General features: G+C 42.3%; 1 protein-coding gene across 1 annotated transcript in view; it reads right to left on the bottom strand.

The window, feature by feature from the left end:
- Positions 1-19,495, bottom strand: part of LOC129725987 (serine/threonine-protein kinase Warts) — a 487,129-nt gene that overhangs the window by 268,898 nt on the left and 198,736 nt on the right. The gene's annotated exons all lie outside the window — the stretch shown is intronic.

Genomic DNA, 19,495 nt, shown 5'->3' on the forward strand with positions numbered 1-19,495 from the left:
GCGAAAAAATCATTTATTCGAAAACTCGCGTGAAAAATCGCGCTGATTCGAAAATTTGCATAAAAACCCGCGATAATCGAAAATCCATGCAAGGAAAACTAGCATAAAATTCGCGTAGGAAAAACTAGAATAAAAATCCGCGTTAAAAACACCTTTAAAAAACTGAGAGTTTTCTCTCACTACGCTTCAATTAAACTGACTCGTTACTAGCGCTACTCTCAGATCTTTTGGTTTTCTTTTAATAAATATGTGTGTTTGGTTCCACGAAAGATACAGCCACTCTATTGACCGGCAGTGCAAATTCGAGTGAGATGATAGCAAAATAAAAAAAATATTCTGAAATATCCTGCGCAATGTTATCCAGCAATAAAAGAGGGATTAGCTATTAATTTTTGCTGTTAATTACACTACTTTTAGATATATGATTTGTTCCGGCATTGAAAAATATTTTAAACGAGTATGTAGAATGGGGAATAAAAAAATTGAGTAGTTATTAAATGCTCTAAAATTTTCGGGGCGCGTTCTTTTTACGTGAGCAAAATCATCAGTTTCACCATGGATTTTAATTTGCATGTCGAAATCATGTATAAGCACAAAGAAGCACTCACATTTATTTGGACAAGGTGGTTAAATTTTGAAATATGTCGCGATTAAAAGCCAGGCAAATATGCCTAAGAAATTTGTTGAATCGAAACTTTAATTTGACCAAGAAAAGTTTCATGATATGCATCTGTTTCACTGCGATCGATATGTTACAAATCATGTTACGTAATGGTCGAAAAGAAACATTATTAGTAACAACTGGACTGGTTGCATAAAAAGCAAAGCCTTGGTGCTACATTCCAAATCGGAACTCGACCTTCTGTTTATTATACATAGACTTCGCAGCCAACTGTTGAGTGTACAGGACAATTGCGGGGCTAGCGCTACGATCCTACTGACACTAACAGTCTCTCCCGAGCCGAGACTCGAACCTACGACTACTGGCTTGTTAGGCCAGCATCGTACCTCGAGACCAGCTGGGAGAGTTACTGGTTGCATATAGACTTCAAATTTGCGCTTTTCAGGTTACGTAGTAGTAATGATGTTTATTGCAGAGGCCGCACATGATTTTTTCTAATTTGTTGCATAATGCTTACTGACACTTAGATGTAATAAAATATGTTGCTTTGGGGAATATCGATTGGAAGTTATACGAGGAAATGGTTTCAGAAGCTGTCGAGTCAATTCAACATCATCCACCACTTGAAGAATACAACCTTCTCGCGAGCTTGATTCTCGACGCCGCGTTGCAAGCCCAAACGAATAAATACCCCGGCGTAACGATCTAAGAACGGCCTCCCACTCCGTTGTGGAACAAATAGTGCTCCGATGTTTACATGCAAAGAGTACGGGTCGGGTTTGGTAAAAAAAACGAGTTCGGGTAAAAAAATGTCAGATTCAGATCGGGTTTGAGTTTCAAAACTCGAAACCTTACTATGAAATCTATAAAATCTCGTGCTTTGACCGAAAAAAAAGTTTCGGGTTCGTTTTTCAACCGAAAAATAATTCGGGTTCGGGTCGGGTACGGGTTTGAAAACGTTTTGATATATGTATTTGATATTTTGTTCACATTTTGATACGAAATGTACGGAATAAGCAACTGCACGGAACAAGGGCGCCTCACGGTACGTGCTTTTAGAGAGTTACTTCTCAGAAAAAATCCTCCACCTGGAACAAATACTTAGTTTGCTGAGTCAAATACGAGTGCATAGTTTCATTCAAATAAAAAATCTATACCTATAACAATGCAGTCCGGTCTGTCTGTCTGTCTGTCTGTCGGTCTGTCTGTCTGTCTGTCTGATCCATATAGGCTCGGAAACTACAGAACCGATCGACGTAAAAATTTGTATGTAGGGGTTTTAGGGGCCGAGAAAGGTTTCTATGATGGTTTGAGACCCCTCCCTCTTCTGGAAGGAAGGGGTCCCATACAAACGAAATACAAATTTCTGCACATCTCAAAAACTAACCAAGCAAATTTAACCAAACTCGGCATGTGGATGTTTTTAGGAGTAACAAATATGTCCATATTGGTTCGACTCCCCTCCCTCTTCTGGAAGGGAGGGGTTCCATACAAATGAAACACAAATTTCCGCACATCTAGAAAACTAAATAAGTAAATAGAACCAAATTTGGTAGGTGGATGTTTTTGGGGGTAACAAATATATCCATAATGGTTTGACACCCCTCCCTTTTCTACAAGGGAGGGGTCCCATACAAATTCAACACGAATTTCGCACAGCTCGAGAACCAATCAACTAAATACAACCAAATTTGGTATGTGAATGTTTTTAGAGGTAACAAATATGTCCATAATGGTTCGACTCCCCTCCCTCTTCTGTGAGGGAGGAGTTCCATACAAATGAAACACAAATTTTTGCTTATCTCGAGAACTAACCAACTGAATAGAACCAAATTTGGCAGGTGAATGTTGTACGGGCGAAATGCTGGTTCTCCGGATGGTGATTAAATTTGGATGCAGGACCGATCGTGATATCACAGAGTCAAAAAATCGACACTATCTTGTTCCACTGAACAACGTGGTCACTCTCTGCTCTAATCTTTATTGATCGCGATAGAGAATGAGATGTATGGTGTTGTGTCTATAACGTACTTTATTCGAGTGAGGATGAAATATTCTTTCGATCTAGCTTACAGTAAAGAGAGCTAATAAAATAATGAGTTTCTCTTTGTGTGGTGTGGAGTTGTGTAGAGTTACATTCGATGTTCCTTTTTAGGGGGATAGTCCTAACAACGTTAACATTCCGCCCACCATTGAAATTTAATTTAAATTTACAATTATAATAATGTTTGAATCAGTAGTATAGGAATAATTGTCGGTTTCTGCCTGAGTTGAGATATGCGTTCTCGGTTTTCTTCGCCGGTTGTATTGGATTGCGGTACAGGTCCTCTCGGGGCCCACTGATCGAAATGTCCTTCTGCATCGATGTTCCTAGACCAACGGTTGTGGGTTGATAGGTCGGATCTCGTCACCAAGCCGGTTGGTCAATCCCCAAGGTATCTGTCAAAAACGCGGCGACTTTGGATGGAGGAACCATAGTCTGGAATAAATTGATGGAAACAAGCTACTTAACTTGTGAGAGGACCATAAGGCCCTCTCCCATCCAACATTGCCATGTTAGTTATCTGGAACCTCGAACTACTGGAACGTTGCTGGGGGGTTGTCCTGTATAGGCAAAACACAGACTCGAGTGATTGCTCGTTGATAGATGCCGTCCTTGGTCTGAATTTTGATGACTCTAATGTGGCGGTCCCTTCCAGGAAAAACTTCTAGCACGCGACCGAATCTCCACTTCATGGGTGGCAAATTGTCTTCTCGCAGTAACACCATCGTTCCAATTCGGATATTATCTCGTTCATGGGTCCACCGCGTTCTTTGTTGAAGACCAGAGAATATTCGGTGGACCAACGTTTCCACAGGCGACGCAGATATTCTTGAATGGTTTGCCACTGTGACAATCGATTAGCTGGTATTTCCTCATATGATGGTTCCGGGATGGCTATTAGAGGGCGGTGTACCAAAAAGTGGCCAGGCGTCAAAACGTCCATATCATCGGGATGATTACTCATAGGCGTCAACGGTCTGGAGTTTTAACATGCTTCCACTTGACTCAGAAGCGTCAGCATTTGCTCGGTTGTTACGAGTGCAGTCAAGAGGGTTCGGTAGAGATGGGTTTTGAGAGACTTTACAGCAGCCTCCCACAGTCCTCCAAAATGAGGTGATCTTGGTGGTATGAACTGGAACTGAATGCCCTGATTCGAGCACTGGTTGGCTACGAGCTCTCGAGTTTGTTGTGAACGGAACAATTGGGCAAATTCGTTCAAAATGCGATGAGGACCGACAAAATTGGTGGCGTTGTCGCTGAAAATGGATTTTGGAATCCCACGCCTTGCCGTAAATCGTTTTAGTGATGCGAGAAACGAATCAGCCGAAAGATCGCTAACGAGCTCTAAATGTACGGCCTTCGTTGACATGCAGACGAATACTGCTACATAGCATTTTTGTAGGGCAGCCTTCGATGAGGTGGCTTCAAATGGAAGGGGCCACAGAAATCCACACCTGCATTCAGGAATGGAAGTGTAGGAGACACACGAGCTGGCGGAAGATCTGCCATAAGTTGGTCCGATACGGTGGGTTTGCATCGAAAGCAAGTGATGCATTGATGCACTACATTTCGAGCAAGATTGCGAAGTCGAATTGGCCAAAATCTTTGACGCAGTGCTGACATTAAGAGCTTCGGCCCAGCATGTAACAAATTGATGTGATAATGTCTCGCAATGAGAAGTGTTAAAGGATGCTTACTGTCTGAAATCATCGGTTGTTTCTGATCATACGAAACTAAGGCGTTGCGCAAGCGACCGCGCACACGTAGAATATCATTCACGAGGATTGGTGATAGTGCCTTCATCTTAGACGAAGATTTTACTTGGCCATTTGCTTGAATTGACCGTATTTCTTCCGGAAAGGATTCCTGCTGTGATAATCGAACAAGGTTCCGTAAAGATGCTTCGAGTTCACTTGTGGATAAGGATCCAGTTATTCTTATGTGTCTGTTCCCTTGTTTCGAATTGTAAGAGAATCTTCGTATGTAGGCAACCATGCGTATAAGTTCAGTAAAGGACGATTTAATACCGAAAATACTACTGGTGTCAACAACAGGTAACGAAGTAACGACCTTTTCCTCCAAGTGGTCTGCTTCGAAGAGATCGTCGGTAGTTCTGAGTAGAGTAGGCCAAAACCTGCAGGATTGGCTTAACCAAGCAGGCCCATGCCACCAGGAATTGTATTCGACGAGTTGAGAGGCTGGCATTCCGCGTGAAATAGCATCTGCTGGCTTTTCTGTTCCCACTACGTGTTCCCATTAGACTGGGACACGGTTATATGGGAAAAAAGCGATGGTGTTATTTTGTGGCTCCCATGCACTTTTCGTGTTCCTTATGGGTCCCATAACAACTGTGTAACTTTTCAGATCGGTCGGTGAAACGCTCGATTTGCGCCCGGTTTTTAAAGTTTCCATACGATTTTATATGGGAAAATCCACTTTTTCAAAACTTGTTCTCTAGAAATCCCCAGTTGGCCCCTAAAAATATATCGACACATGATATTTGTAGGAAATTCTACTGGGAAAAAATCTTTTGAAGACCGCAAGGCGCTACCCTGCTTGTGAAAAAAGATATTCACCCCAGACTGATTGAATATCTGACGAACGGTTCACCATTGAATTTTTCTAGCAATACTGCTGCAGCATGCTGCTGTTGCAAATTCAACCATGTGATGATAAATGATATCACTTAAATTTATCTTGGAGGCTTCTCCGGAAATACTCTGAGCAAAAATCACACTTTGAAAATTAATTCCACGCGAAATTATTTCTCATACTTAAGCAAGTCTGCAATAGCAGCATGCTGTAGCAGTGTTGCTGGAAAATTTCAATGGTGAGCCGTCCGTCACACATTTAATCAGTTTGGGGTGAATAGCTGTTTCTACAAGCGTCGTAGCGCCTTACGGTCTTCAGAAGAGTTTTTCCCAGGAAAATTTCCTACAAATATCATGTGTCGATATATTTTAGCAGCCAACTGGGAATTTCTAGAGAACAAGTTTTGAAAAAGTGGATTTCCCCATATAAAATTGTATGGAAACTTTAAAAATCGGGCGCAAATCGGGCGTTTCGCCGATCGATCTGAAAAGTTGCACAGTTGTTATGGGACCCATAAGGAACGCGAAAAGTGCATGGGAGCTAACATTTATTTTTTGTCCCACCCTAGTCCCCATGTGCCAGCTGCCGTGATATGCTGGATTTCTGCAACCTGGTTAGCTACAAATTTCTTTCATCGACTTGGTGTTGCCGCCAGCCAATGGACGACAATCATTGAATCTGTCCAAAAATACAATCGACCGGACACTTGTAATGCTTCTTGTACCCTTTCGTATAAGTGGCTTAATAACAGAGCTGCTGATAATTCCAGTTTTGGTAAGGAGATTTGTCGTTTCTTCCCAGAGTTTAAAGGAGCTACTTTTGATTTAGCGGTCAGGAGGTGCACGGTAATCGTTCCGGTGGCAGTTACTGTACGTAAGAAGAGACACGCACCGTATGTGCGTTCCGATGCGTCACAGAACCCATGTAGTTCTAAGTTTGTTTCACTCATACAAGGAGCTGCCCATCGTGGTACGGAAAAAGTACGTAGAATCTTTAGGTCCTCGCAGAACTCTTTCCAGGACCTTTGTAAGGGTTCATCCAGTGGAACATCCCACGCAAGTTTCAAAGCCCATAATCGTTGCATAAAAAGTTTCAATATCAATACAGTTGTGCCCAACAACCCTAACGGGTCGAACAATATGGCAGCATCCGACAGTACTGAGCGCTTTGTGATTGCGCTTCTTTCCGGCCACTCAGGTACCTTAAAACGAAAGACATCTTCGAACGGTTGCCACAAAAGACCAAGGGTTTTTACTGGAGATGACGAAGAATCAATTTTTAATATGTCGCGGTTTTCTCGGAGCTCAGCAGGAATATTTTTAATTATGGGGTTATTCGAAGCCCATTTGTGCAAGTTGAATCGTGCCGATTGCAGAAGTGAACTAAGTTGACTACAAAGCTCCGTTCCTTCTTCCTCTGTATCAGTACCGCCAAGTAGATCGTCTATGTAGAAATTCTTCGATAAAGCCATAGCAGCTCTTGACTGGGTCGATTTCCCTTCTGTTGCTTACTGTTGCAGACAACGCGTTGCCAGAAATGGCGCTGACGCGGTGCCGTATGTAGCGGTTAAAAGTTCGTAACACTGAATGGGGTCGGTAGGAGAATCACGTCAGAGGATACGTTGCAGGTGACGGTCTGAAGGATTTACTAACACCTGCCGGTACATTTTTTCTAAATCGGCTACGACGGCATACCGATGACGACGAAAACGAAGAATGATGCTGTATAGATCGTCTTGTTCGTTGTGACCAACCATTAGAGCATCATTTAGTGATAATCTTGTGTCAGTAGCGCAGAATGCGTCGAAAACCACTCGAAGCATCATGGTTGCACTGTCTGGCCTTTCAATACAGTGGTGGGGCATGTAGTATGGATTGGTTTGGAGAAGACTATCCTTGGTTGGATCTACAGGCGACATATGTCCAGTTCATACTCCCTGATAAATGATGCATATGCCTCTTTCAGCAATGGTTTTGCTTCCACGTTCCGCGAAGGGGCGAAGTGCTGTTGCATACAAGTCACCGAGCTGAGCGAGAATTGTTTCCTTTTTCGGGAGTGAAACAACAAAACGTCCAGAGGAATCACGAAAGGTTGTGTTAGAGAAATGCGCTTCACATAAACGTTCCTCCATCGACGAGCATTTTCAGAATGGCAAGATTCGAGCTCCCAAAAGCGAGTAAGTCTGTGTTCGAGTTCGGCGTTGCTGCAAACCATTGTCAACGCGGTTTGCTGATCCGGAGTGGTGTCACATTTTCCCGACACAATCCAGCCAAAAACGGTCTCTTTTAGAATCGGCATACTCGCTCCTAGTGCCATAAAACCGCCTAACAATAAATGGTAATGAACCTCAGCTCCAATGATTGCATCAATTCGATGTGGCTCATTAAAGTGCGGATCGGCTAAGCACAGAGATGATGGTATTTTCCAGGTCGAGACTGGAGCACGGTTCGACGGGATGATTGGTTTAAATTCAGGAAGGATGTGGAATCATAAATTAGTACAGTAATCAGAGCAGCGAGATAACACCTTAACCATTGCAGACTGTTTGGATTTGGCAGGAGTTGAACTAACACCTTGAAATGAAAGTGGAACGTCCTGTCTACGAAGCATCAATTTTTGAGCGAGTTGTTCACTTATCAAATTTCGTTCTGAACAGCAATCTAAGAGAATTCGAGCCAAAAGAGTGTTTCCTTTGTAGTCTGCCAGTTTAACAACTGCCGTCGAAAGAAATACAGCGCTGCGACTTGGGGATATTTTGGGTTGCATAGGCTTCAACAACATTTGCGACGTAGCGAAAGTTTGCGATTGTGGTGGAGACTCGATATAGTTTGTAGCGTCATTGGTCCGATTCGGGGGTGTAACGGTTGTCTGCGTCTGGTTTGACTCATGCCTTTGAGCTTGAGAATTGTTCGACGGACGAATGTGTAGCATGGTGTGATGCTTGTTACCACACACGCGACATGCTGAGCTAGAACACGCCAGGTGGGAAGAGGAGAGGCAATTTATGCAAAGACCCATTCGTTTAACTGTTTCAAGCCTTTGGTTGGGATTCAATTTTTGAAAGGAATCGCATTTAAAGGGAGAATGGGACGGTTTTTGGCAGAAAGGGCACGGCTTGTTTGTTACTGCAGTTGTTGTAAGAGTTGAATCGATTCTCGGTCTCGACGGAAGTTTCACCGTTTCATGACGATGATCGCGATTGCGCTGTTTCGATTCGGAAAGTGGTTGAAGGGTAGCGAGATGTTCACGTAAAATTTTAACAACTCTTCATACCTCGGCACCTCACGGCTCTTATGTGTGCGTTCCCAATGTCGCTTAGTGTCTGAGTCCAGTCGTCTGTATAACAAATGAGCGAGAAGATGAGACCATTCTTCAGGTTGCAAACCAAGCTTTTTTAACTGAAGTAAATTGCGTTCAAAAGAGTCGATGAGGTGAACTAAGGCATCGAAAGATTTTTTTGTCATCGGTTCCGCTTCCAGAGAACCGTCAATCAATGTGCGGGCGATTATCTTTTCGTTTTCAAACCGCTCCTGCAGCATCGACCAAGCCACTTCGTAATTCGCGGCGGTTACCTCTATCGATTCTACTAACGTCCTGGCATCTTTAGTAAGCACGGTTAACAGATAATTAAACTTGTCGAAAGCGGTTAGCGACGGTTCCTTATCGATCACGCTCTGGAAAGCATCACGAAAACTAAGCCAATCCTTCACACTGCCATCAAAAGAAGGGATTTTGAAAACTGGGAGGTGGATTCGAGATGCTAACGGTTGTCAGGGCAAGGATACGGGAGAGGGAGCAGCTACAGCAGTCGGTTTGCTGTCTCACCTAACAGCAGAAAGTCTTTTAAGTCGAAATACCTATTCTCAAAACTCAAACGGTTGGATTTATTCGCAGCATCGACGTCCAGTTTCACCTGCTTCTCTTTTGGATCAAATGCATCACTCTTTAAATCCAAGTCTTGCTCTTGTCGCGATTCTATTTTAGCTCGATTGGTTCGAAACTCGCTAAATAAAATTCCAACCGATCCAGACGCGAACTGATTTTTGAATGGTCTCGGTTTTTATTAAAGCCGCTAACAAATTGTTCGAGGTTAAATAACGAATCATCAAGCTTTCGCTCGATTTTGATCATTTCTCGTAAAGATGTCATTACAATATTTTTATACTCCCCTACAATTCACGAATTGATAATTTGATAGCGAAAAACACCTTACATCTAAGTGAAACTAGCATGCAGAATTTATTTTGTGCACCTTCTATTGAGCTATTGTACTCACGCTACCAGCCTATTGTTCTCAACCCAAGCCACACCGATGTGTGTCCCAGCGAATTGGAGGATGAATAATCGAAAACTTCACAAATAACTCCACTCTGCGGACCTGATATCGTGGTTGTAGATTGAGCACGTTGGTAGAGTGTCGAGATGAGCAGTTAATCGTAGAAACAGATTGAATGTCGAAATATCACCGGGTCGCATGTGCTCATACGACGGTACCCTTGTTGGCGCTAATTTACCACTATCCGGTCTCTCGAAGGACCATTAATGTACGGGCGAAATGCTAGTTCTCCGGATGGTGATTAAAGTTGGATACAGGACCGATCGTGATATCACAGAGTCAAAAATTCGACACTATCTTGTTCCACTGAACAACGTGGTCACTCTCTGCTCTAATCTTCATTGATCGCGATAGAGAATTAGATGTATGGTGTTGTGTCTATAACGTACTTTATTCGAGTGAGGATGAAATATTCGTTCGATCTAGCTTACAGTAAAGAGAGCGAATAAAATAATGAGTTTCTCTTTGTGTGGTGTGGAGTTGTGAAGAGTTACATTCGATGTTCCTTTTCAGGGTGATAGTCCTTATATAGCGTTAACAAATGTTTTTAGGGATAACAAATATATCCATAATGGCTTGACACCCCTTTCTCCTCTATAAGGGAGGGGTCCCATATCAAATTTCGCACGGCTCGAGAACCAATAAAGCAAATATAACCAAATTTGGCAAGAAAATGTTTTTAGGGGTAACAAACATGTCCATAATCATTCTGTGCCGAACACGCATCAGTATCGGACGTGTTCGGTGATCGCTCCGATAGAATGTAAAACAAAAAACATGTGAGCAAGTGTTGGCATCGTTTGCCTGATCGAGTGAAATAAATCCGAGTTCAAGGTCGCGCCTTTGTGCAACAGTTTCGCATCGTGACTGCCAGCTGGTGCGTAAGCCGATTTGGCTGCTGACTGAATTGTGCTACAGCAGTGGACGAGAATTTCAACAGAAAAGAGGAAAAAGAAGAAGCCATCAGTTGACAGTTGAGTTGTATCGCTGTGTAGAGTGATCTCACACCTGGCTCGCTGCTGGTGGCTGTTTGGTGCTGCTGTATTGGTGCTGCTGGCTGTAACGGCTGCAGCTTCGAGCGATCGGACAACCAACCCTTCTGGAAGGAAGAAGTAAAGAGGTACGTGTTCTTGTCGGCGCTAGTGCACTAGACTTAGCGCGATGGATGTATATCCCTCGCCCCCCGCGCCACCATCCCCGAACCCCTCTGACCCTGACCCTTCTGTTACCCCCTCCCCTGTTCATTCTTCAGTCCCCCCTCGCCCCAGGCTTTACCCAGACAGAGCCCAGGGCAGCTCTACTGTCTATTTTCGACCAAAGGCGGGACCGAAATCGGAACAGTTGAACATCTTGCAGATTTCTAAAGACCTGACGAAGGAGTACAAGGGCGTGACCGAAATTTCCAAGGTCCGGCCTAACAAGCTCCGTGTCGTGGTCAGTAACCTGAAAGAGGCCAACGATAAAGCCTGCTCTTAGCTCTTCACACGCGAGTATCGCGTTTACATACCCGCACGAGACGTGGAGATCGACGGTGTCATAACCGATTCGAGTCTGTCCGTCGAGTGTATATTGGAAAGTGCCAAAGGGTGATTTAAGAACAACACATGTCCCGATGTAAAGGTGCTCGACTGCAAGCAACTGCGGTCTGCATCGATCAAACAGTACAAAACAGTATACACTCCGTCAGACTCGTTTCGAGTTACGTTCGCCGGGTCAGCACTACCAAGCCACGTCTCGATCCACCGGGTTCGCCTCCCTGTGCGATTATATGTGCCTCGCGTCATGAACTGCCTGAATTGTAAGCAGTTAGGCCACACCGCCGCCTACTGCTGCAATAAGGCACGTTGTGGCAAGTGTGGGGAGAATCATGCGGATGATTCCTGCAGTAAAAATGCTGAAAAATGCATTCACTGTGGGGAGAGTCAGCATGAGCTCTCGACATGTGCGGTGTACATGCAGCGCAGGGATAAAATAAAGAGGTCTCTCAAAGAGCGTTCGAAGCGTTCTTACGCTGAGATGCTGAAGAAGACCGTTACCACTTCTCCCATAACATCAAACCCTTTGAATCTGTTGTCCTCTGATGAAACCGATTCTGACGATTCACCAGCGGGAACATCTCCCCAGGATTGGAGTCTAGAAAGAGGAAAAATATTTCCTCTCCTAAACTTCCCAGGAAAGGTCCTAAGATTTCTCAAAGTGAAAAGAAAGTTACAAACAAACCAAACAGTGCTGCGGAAAAACCGAAGCAAACTCCTCCTGGGCTTGCAAATTTAAAGTCCCAGAAGCAGTTCCCAGCACTGCCAGGAACATCTAAAACCACAGTTGTTCCTTTTGCACTCCCAGTTGATGAAACAAACTCTGGATTAGTGAAATTTTCTGACATTTTGGACTGGATTTTTGAAATTTTCAATGTACCCGATCCAACTAAAATTTTTCTTACAACATTCCTCCCAACAGTTAGATCATTTTTGAAGCAGTTGACTGCCTAATGGCCCCTCCTTGCAGCGATTGTATCCTTCGATGCCTAATTCAACTGTTTATATGAAGGATTCTATCTCTGTCTTACAGTGGAATTGTAGAAGTATTTTACCAAAAATTGATTCGTTTAGTTTTGATAAATATAAACAAATGCGATGCATTTTCCCTTTGTGAAACTTGGCTTACTTCAAATATTGATCTCAACTTCCATGATTTTAATATTATTCGCCTTAATCGTGACACCCCATATAGAGGAGTACTTTTAGGGATTAAAAAGTGCTCGATTCCAGGCATCGAAGTTGTCGCATGTCAAATGACAATACAAGGTAAAGCGCTTTGTATTGCCTCAATATATATTCCTCCCAAAGCACAGGTCGCTACGGTTGGATTGCACATGGAAGGTAATCCTCGATCCTCACGGTAGCGACCATTTGCCTATTCTTATTTCAATTACTAGCGAGTCAGCTCGCATGCGACCAATTGACATTCCGTATGACCTCACACGCAATGTCGATTGGAAGTTATACGAGGAAATGATTTCAAAAGCGGTCGATTCGATTCAACATCATCCACCACTTGAAGAATACAACTTCCTCGCGGGCTTGATTCTCGACGCCGCGTTGCAAGCCCAAACGAAGAAATTTCCCGGCGTAACGATTAAAGAACGGCCTCTCACTCCGTGGTGGGACCAAGAGCGCTCCGATGTCTACACGCAAAGATCCGACGCGTTTTTGGCCTTCCAGAAGCGAGGTATACCTGGCGACTATTTACGGTATTCGGAGCTTGATACCAAGCTTAAAAGCTCGGCTAGAGCAAAGAAACGCGGATATTGGCGTCGGTTCGTGAACGAGACGTCGAGGGAGACATCGATGAGCACTCTTTGGAACACAGCCCGAAGAATGCGGAATCGCGTAACGGTCAACGAAAGCGAGGAGTCTTCAAGTCGGTGGATATTTGATTTTACCAGGAAAGAATGTCCGGACTCTGTTCCTGAGCAAAATATTGTACGCGATGCGTCTCCGGGCCACGACGCGATAGAATCACCTTTTACGATGGCAGAATTTTCAGTTGCCCTCCTGTCCTGTAACAATAACGGTTAGATAGAATCAAATTCAACTTGTTGAAGAATCTACCCGGCAATGCCAAGAGGCGCTTGATGAACTTGTTCAATAAGTTCCTGGAGCAAAACATTGTACCGCAGGATTGGAGGCAAGTTAAGGTGATCGCCATCCAAAACAGGTCCGTAGCTACCGGGGGGGCTAGGGGGGGCTTAGCCCCCCCACGCGTTTGCATTGCCCCACCACGCAATTTTCTCATGTATGTGATTGATATTAGGCGAAAAAATCCAAAAGAAAAATCTGAAATATAAGCAATAAGCATTGTTGAATAGTCTCCAGTATTTTTTCAATGTTAACGATATAAGTCAATTTTTTGGTCGAACTCATATGCCAAAGAGAATAAATTATTCAATCTTTTGGTGAGCCAGCCTGATTCGCGTCAAAGTTGAAACTGACGATCCGCATACTTCCCTTTCGGATGTCCGGTCCAGCGTCTGGGAGTGAAAATGTCAGTTTTTTGAAGTGTCATTTTTAAGAAAGAACCAATCACAGTTTTATATGTTTGATTACATTAGAACAATGAAAAACAAGTTTGGCTGTGAAATTGGACCAATTTTTCCAGAAGTTTCTATTTCTCACTTAATGATTTCTTAGATTGAGCATATCGTGGGAAAAACGACACACAATACTAGTTTTTTCAAATCTTAATTGCTTCTTGTGATTCATGTTCATGTTCAGTTCAATATATTTTGGCCGGAATTATTCACATCTCGGAAGCATAACCCAGTCCGTTACCTGGCCCGAACAACTCTGTTCCGTTTCGGTCCGAAATAAAATCGGACTATAAAAACTGTAGTCTGACCGGACTACGCACTGGGCATTCCCGACTCTACCCGGTCTGATGGTAAACACTGATCAAACAATGCCTGCGTAAAAGTTAGAATTTAGGCTGACGGTTGAATCGCTCCATTTTATCAGTATTTTTTCGTGAATAGAATATCTCAGTATCGTTTGTTGACATTGGTTTTAAATGAGGTGACTCTCGAAGCTGGATTTCTAACGCTGTAATTTCTTCAATGTTGCTTCAGAGTAGAACTTTTAAAAACTCTCTTCTGTCCTTAGTTTTTCGATCGCACATGGTCGCACCCTCAAGACATTTGAACATTTGAAGAAATTAAGTGGAAGATACACAGTTTCGCTAGTCAATAGCGGTCTTCACGTCGAGCTCGAATACAAATACCCAGCCGTAACCTATGAATTAGGGTGCCAATGAAAACAGATTTTTCGAATTTTGTTTAGTGACAGGGTTTAAGCCCCCTTCTTTACAACTTTTATGTAAATGACACAGACGAATGTCTGGCAAATTCATGCACGATAAGACAACTTGCAGACGACAGTGTAATCTCTGTTACAGGAGCCAAAGCTGCCGATTTGCAAGGACCATTGCAAGATACCTTGGACAATTTGTCTGCTTGGGCTTTACAGCTAGGTATCGAATTCTCTCCGTAGAAGACTGAGATAGTAGTTTTTTCTAGGAAAACAATTAATGGGTAAAACGATTTCTCAGGTTTTGGTACACAAATATCTTGGTGTCGGGTTCGACTCTAAAGGCACCTGGGGTTGTCACGTGAGGTATCTGATGATAAAATGTCAACAAAGAGTGAATTTTTTTCGTACAATAACCGGACAATGGTGGGGAGCCCATCCAGGAGACCTTATAAGGCTTTACCAAACAACGATATTGTCTGTTATTGAATACGGGTGTTTCTTTGATCAAACTGGAGCGAATACAATATCGTTGTTTGCGTATCGCCTTAGGTTGCATGCAGTCGACCCATACGATGAGTTTGGAGGTCTTAGCTGAAGTACTACCATTGAAAAACCGCTTCTGGAGCCTGTCTTTTCATATTCTTATCAAATGTGAGGTCTTGAACCGTCCCGTGATTGAAAATTTTGAAAGGTTAATCGAACTTACTTTTCAAACCCGTTTTATGACATTGTATTTCAATCACATGTCCCAAAATATTAATCCTTCTTCGAATATTCCAAATCGTGTCAACTTATCAAATACTTCGGATTCTACTGTGTTTTTCGATACATCCATGATAGAAGAAACTCGTGGAATCCCGGATCATTTACGCGTGCAGCAGATCCCCAAAATGTTTTCCAATAAATAGCGAAAAATCAACTGCAACAATATGTTCTACACTGACGGATCACTTCTTGATGGGTCCACTGGCTTCGGTATTTTCAATAACAATTTAACCGTCTCCCATAAGCTCGATAATCCTGCTTCTGTTTACGTCGCAGAATTAGCTGCAATTCAGTACACCCTAGGGATTATCTAAAAAATGCCCACGGACCATTATTTCATCTTTACGGACAGTCTCAGTTCCATTGAGGCTCTTCGATCGATGAAAGATGTTAAGCACTCTCCGTATTTCCTGGGGAAAATACGGGAACATCTGAGTGCTTTATCCGAAAAGTCGTATCAGATTACCTTAGCGTGGGTCCCTTCTCACTGCTCGATACGGATAATGAGAAAGCGGACTCTTTGGCTAAGGTGGGCGCAACAAACGGTGATATTGATGAAAGACCAATTGCCTTTAATGAACACATCGACATCGCACTTGTACGTCAGAATACGATCATCAGTTGGCAAAATGCTTGGACCAGAGGGGAATTGGGAAGGTGGTTACATTCCATAATCCCCAAAGCATCGACGAACCCGTGGTTCAAGGGGTTGGATGTAGGTCGGGATTTCATTTGCGTGATGTCCCGGCTTATGTCCAATCACTACAGATTTGACGCGCATTTCCGTCGTGTTGGGCTCGGGGAGAGTGGTATCTGTGCCTGTGATGAAGGTTGTCACAGGGTGGCCACTCATTTTACATTTTCGAGTTCCCGCATTTTTCCCGACTTTTCCCGATCAGTTTTACCGAATTTGCTAGGGACATTCTACACAAACAGTTGATTAGTTACATAAAATGCATCTTTTGCCTTTCCACAGGGTAAATATAATTTTTGCGATTTTCTCAAATTTGCAAACCTTCCATTAAGCAATCAATAATCGAGTTAGCTATTTTGTGCTGTCTGTCTTCTTAAAATATGATATAAGCACCGTTAGGGGAACAACAACAAACAAAACAGCACTTTGCGTACAATTTTATTCTGTTGTTCAAATCATCGGAAAAAGTCATGGGAAGTTAAGGGTGAACATAAAACTACTTTACCTAAAAGTAAAAAAAAAATATTGGATTTGGATGGATTTGCGTTTTTTTTTTCTCAAATTAAAGATAATGTTATTTTACGTTCAGGAAAAACACTGCGATTTAACTGTATTTCGTTTGTCACGTGTTTCATAGATTCAAAACTTTTCGAAAGTGAATTCATAACTTTTTCAGCATTTTGATTCGCTAGTCCATCAATGTTGCATCTCCCTGGACATCTGCCAACATCTTCAACTTATTTGCATTCAGCACTCAAAATGGTCAAGCTGATAAAAAAAAGTTGAAGAGGTTGTTTATAAGACACGACCGCAGAGCTAACGTAGAATACGACAGCCTGTCTTATGTCAATGAATGTCTTGGAATAAGTTTGGGAATACACTCAATTGGGGTTAATTAATTAAATGGTCTTTCTTCTCCAGATGACGTTTACCTCTATAGCCGACACCGGTAACGACAATGAACAACAGCAGAAGCTATGTGCAGCTATGCGGTTTCACTTGCTGTCGTATCCAAAACAAGAATGAAATTGAATTGTTTTGAGGCTGTCTTTCGTATCAAGTTGCAAAGGCAGTGGCTACGAAGAGGCTATAGACGAGGGCAAATAGTGCATTCCCCATCTATAGTATAACAGATCAAATAACAATTTTCTGCATTTTACTATAGCGTAGATAATTTTACAATTGATTGCTGCAAATAGTAAGACTTGAGCGAAAAATTTTGTGATTCTGGCTCACCAGCTCAAAAATTCTTCAGATAAACTTTGAGGCTTAGTTGAAGTCAAATAAGGTTAATTGTGTTGGTTAATGCCATTTGTTTACAACTGAATAATTTTTCTCAACATGGCAAATTTTCTATTTCGTTCTGAATGATTTACAGTGATAATTAAATTCAACATGAGGTAATTTATTTGCAGTTATATATAAAAATTTTGATCGCTATACTACTAGCCACACACGCTATATAGCAAGCCACACACGCTATAGACATGCACACGCTATATAGCAAACCACGCACCTATATAGCGTGCCACATACGCTATAAACATGCACACACGCGCTACAGCCATGCATACACGCTATAAACATACACACACGCTATACAGCTAGCCACGCACGCTATATAGCAAGCCACACACGCTATATAGCAAGCCACACACGCTACATAGTAAACCACGCACGCTAACCACACACGCTATATCTAGAGAAACATTTCGAAAGGTCCTATCTGCTTTGATCGACTTTTTGATCGATCACTTTCATTCATCACCACAACTTACTAAACACTTTTTATGCCACGTTATTTGCACGAGTTGATAGTGGAGGGATCACCCTAGCCTTCTGAACGGAAACCACGCTCGGGAAACTTACTAAAGCTGAACCATTACCAGAACAAACAGACGCTCCGGAAAAACGATGAAAGCAGATAGGACCTTTTAAAATGTTTATCTAGATATAGCACACACCCTATGACCAAATACCACCCAATTTGAGTGTTTTTTTTAACCAGATTGACGCTCAGAGGCCAGAAATTGTTTCCAAATGCTATTTTGAAATCCAAGATGGCGACTTCTGGTTTCTGAAAAACAGCGGCAAATGACCAAATACCACCCAATATGGGTATTTCCGGGATTGTTATGATGCACTGAACTCTCTGAACACTCAGACAACATTTTGAATTGTAAGACGGCGACTTCCGGTGTTAGGAAAACAGCCGAAAATGACAAAATACCACCCGACGCACGGAGATCAGAAATTTTTCCAAATGCCATTTCTAAATCCAAGATGGCGACCCCCGGTTTCCGAAAAACAGCGACAAATGACCAAATACCACCCAATATGCGTATTTCCGGAATTGTTACGATGCACTGAAGCCACGAATCAACCTCAGACAACATTTCGAATTGTAAGATGGCGACTTCCGGTGTCTGAAAAACAGCCGAGAATGACCAAATACCATTTTGAGTGTTTCATTAACCAGATTGACGCTCAGAGGCCAGAAATTGTTTCCAAATGCTATTCTGAAATCCAAGATGGCGACTTCTGTTTTCTGAAAACAGCGGCAAATGATCAAATACCACCCAATATGGGTGTTTCCGGAATTGTTATGATGCACTGAAGCCACAAATCGACCTCAGACAACATTTTGAATTGTAAGATGGCGACTTTCGGTGTCAGGAAACAGCCAAAAAATGACAAAAAAACCACCCAAAATGAGTGTTTCTTCAACCAGAATGACGCTCAGGGGTCAGAAATTGTCTCCAAATGCCATTTTAAAATCCAAGATGGCGACTTACGGTTTCTAAAAAATAGCCTGAAGTGACCAAATACCACCCAATAAGTGTATCACCGGATCCAGAACGATGCAAGGAGCTAAAAATTGACCTCAGACACCAGTTTGAATTGTTAAAGGCAACTTCTGGGAAACAGCCGAAAATAACTTAATACTACTACATATGGATATTTCCGTAATCGAAATGATGTATAGAAGTCAAGCATTGACTCTGGACACCATTTTGAATTCGAAGATGGCCACTTTCAGTTTCTTGAAAACAACGAAAATAACTGAAATGCATTCAATATATTTCCGGAATATAGGTGATGTACAAAAGCCAAGAGTCGAGGATGTTGTCATTCCGATAAAACCAATTATTTCAAACGACATAAACAAAGCGCAAAGAATTAATGAATTTGAAATGTATAAAATTATTGAATTAAACACTAAAATAGGCGGGACGAAGTTTGCCGGGTCAGCTAGTGATCAACAATTTTTTTGCGTATTTTCAGATCATTTGGTATGCCTATTTACACATTTGTTTTTGCGTCAGAAAACAGAATCAAATTAATTCTGAGGGTTGCTGGCGAGCGTCTACATCGGTTGCTCTGGAATAAATTTAATTCGGAACTAATTGCGTAAAAAAAATCATAGCCACTGAGTTTTAAACTGATTACTTTTATTTTTTTTTTAAATCCCTGATTTCCCTGATCATAAAATTAAATCTCTGGTATTCTTTGACTCTCCCGATTTTACTCGGTAATCACCACCCTGTAATAGCAAAAACGCTATTGAAAAGTGGCATGCTCATTATTCATCCGTGCTTGTGTGTAATATGATTTTATCCTTCCTTTTACACGATTT

Source organism: Wyeomyia smithii, chromosome 1, assembly GCF_029784165.1.
Source record: "Wyeomyia smithii strain HCP4-BCI-WySm-NY-G18 chromosome 1, ASM2978416v1, whole genome shotgun sequence".
NCBI lineage: Eukaryota > Metazoa > Arthropoda > Insecta > Diptera > Culicidae > Wyeomyia > Wyeomyia smithii.